Consider the following 2,930-nt stretch of genomic DNA (forward strand, 5'->3'; position numbering starts at 1 on the left):
ATTTGATCTCTTTAGATCTGCCATGTGGCATAACCAAACCACAATTTATCATCCATTTTTGAGGGATTACAATTCTTTTGAGGCTTTTCCCAGCATATCCTCCAGATTCTTTCTGTAGCATTTCTAGTTTATGAATCAAGCCTTTCACTCATTTATTTATTCAAGTATTTCTTTCCTTAGCAACCAGTTTAGCATAGCTTTATCCTAGGCACTTAGGACGTTATAAGGGCAATCCATGCCCAATCCTGCAAGAGTTTACAATCTATTTGGAATGACAAGAGAAAAAGAAAATAAAAAGAAGGAAGGAAACAAAGGATAGAGGGAGGAGAAATAAAAAAAGAACGCATTTAAAGTAGCCAAGATGTTAAGTTGTCTTAAATTCAAAAAGAAATATGTGAAACCCACGAAGAGATAACTATATTGTGGGACACGAAACAAGGCTTGCAAAAGTGGAGACTTACGGGTTCCTGGATCAGAAGGTTTGGTATTGGAACAATACAAATATGCCAAAGTTAATCTAAAACTCAATGTACTTTAATAAATTTCCCAACTCAAAAAATATTCCCAACAAACGGATTTTTAATGTACATCATTCAAGGAGATTCTAAAAACACTATTTCTGTAATCATGTATTAAAATATTTCTACATATTTTAGCAAATTCATTGTTAGCGATGCCTATACATCAAGAAAATGTCACAAAAAGCAATTATATTTGGATACTTCATACACTGCATTCTCAAATGCACCTAAACGAGAGTCTTTTTTTCTTTTTCTTTTTTTTTTAAAGATGACCGGTAAGGGGATCTTAACCCTTGACTTGGTGTTGTCAGCACCACGCTCTCCCAAGTGAGCTCCCCGGCCGTCCCTATATAGGGATCCAAACCCTTGGCCTTGGTGTTGTCAGCACCACACTCTTCCAAGCGAGCCACGGGCAGCCCTTGGGAGTGTCTTTTTTCTGATTAGCATATAAAACATTTCCCATGTCCCTATTTTTCCTATTACCCTTCAGTACTTAAAAAATGAATACAGAATTATGTATACCTTTAAAAGATAACTGGGGGCCGGCCCAGTGGCACACTGCTACAGTGCGCCGCTTGGGAGTGCGGTGGCGCTCCCGCCGAGGGTTCGGATCCCACATACAGACCGGTTCCCGCTCACTGGCTGAGCGAGGTGCGGGTGCGACACCGAGGGTTGCGATCCCGTTGCTGGACACGAAAAAAGAGACAAAAAGGAAAAAAAATAGATAAATAAAAGATAACTGAAGAATTCCTTTCTAAAATCTGTTCCAGAAGAAATTTTTACCAAATGTGTTTTTAGTAACTTCCCTAATAAACCAGCTATTTCATCACAGCAATCATTTAAAAAAATCTAGATTCATGTTCAAAATGTAAGCGTTTGTCAGAGGATAGGGTTAATCTATCAGATGGAAAGAACAAATCTATGGTTATTACAGGGGGAAGGGGGAGGAAGGGAGACATTCGATAAGGGGCTTAAAGAATAAGTATGATCTGTAATAATGAATATGCTAATAAGAAAATAAAATAATAAAAAAATGGTGGTCAGGGGCAAGGTTCTGAGGGCTTTAAAAGAAGAGGAGAGTCTGTCTTTCTCTCTGCTCTCTCTGCTCCACCATTTTTGCAATGTGATACTCTGCCATCACTGAAGCCACATTTACCAGATGTGTTCCTTGGACTTTGGACTTTCCAGCCTCAGAAACTGTAAGCAATAAATTTAATTTTCTTTATTAAAAAACAAACAAAAAACCTAAACGTTTGTGTTTGACTAATTAGATTCCAAGAAATATTAAACAAAAAAAAAATACAATGCAATAAACTATTACGTGTCTAATTTCATTCTCTGGCTCTCCAAAGTTACAATGAACAATTCATACACATTCATTATTCAATGAATATCTTGTAATTCCATTTCAATACTGTTGTCCAAATGCAATTTTCCCAAGTGTTTAAACTGACTCATAAGCTCAATATGTACAGAAAAGAAGTTAATAGAATTTGAAGATTTAGAGCTGTTTTACAATGCTAGCAGGGAAAAAAAAAGTGCTTATTGCATATGCATATAATCAACTCAATTTTTATATATATATATATTTTTTATTTGCAGCTGGCTAGCTGGTACAGGGATGGAACCCTGGATCTTGGTGTTATTAACACCACACTGTAACCAACTAAGCTAATGGACCAGCCCTCAAATTTTTTAAACTTGACAAGTTTATGTCATTTATGACAACATGGATGAGCCTGGAAGACATTACACTAAGTGAAATAAACCAGGCGCAGAAAGACAAATACTGCACACACTCACTTATAGGAGTATATGGAATCTAAAGAAGCCAAACTCACAGAAGCAGAGAATAGAATGTGGTTACTCGTTAAGGAGCTGGGGTGGGGTGGGGAATGGGAAGATTTGTACACCAAAGGGTACAAAGTTTCACTTAGACAGGAGGAATAAGTTTTCAAGCTGTATGGCACAGCAGAGAGACCATAGTTAGTAGTAATACATGTATGGGTCAAAATCGCAAAAAGAATAGATTTTAAATGTTCTAACTACAAAAAAAAAATAGGAATGTGAGGCAATGGATAAATTGATATAAACATTCTACGATGTATACATATCTCAAAACATTATATTGTACCCCATAAGTACAGTTATTGTAAATTAAAAATAAAAATTTGGGTTGGCTGATTAGCTCATTTGGTAGAGTGTGGTGCTGATAACACCAAGGTCAAGGATTCAAATCCCTTACCAGCCAGCTGCCAAAAAAAAAGAAAAAGAGTTTTTCACATGCTAGACATCAGTCTAACTTTTGATGACAGAAGATGGTGATTTTAAAAATATATTTTGGAATAAAAAAAATTATAACGTTGTTACAAAACTCCTTCCATTCTCATCTACTTATTTATGTAAATA

General features: G+C 36.0%; 1 non-coding gene across 1 annotated transcript; it reads left to right on the forward strand.

Moving 5' to 3' along the window:
• The first annotated feature begins 2,699 nt into the window (after positions 1 to 2,699).
• TRNAI-GAU lies at positions 2,700 to 2,772 on the forward strand. The gene has a single exon. It is a non-coding gene; the product is annotated as a tRNA-Ile (tRNA).
• Positions 2,773 to 2,930: the final 158 nt, after the last annotated feature.

The sequence above is a fragment of the Galeopterus variegatus genome, unplaced genomic scaffold, assembly GCF_000696425.1.
Source record: "Galeopterus variegatus unplaced genomic scaffold, G_variegatus-3.0.2 Scaffold56502, whole genome shotgun sequence".
Taxonomy (NCBI): domain Eukaryota; kingdom Metazoa; phylum Chordata; class Mammalia; order Dermoptera; family Cynocephalidae; genus Galeopterus; species Galeopterus variegatus.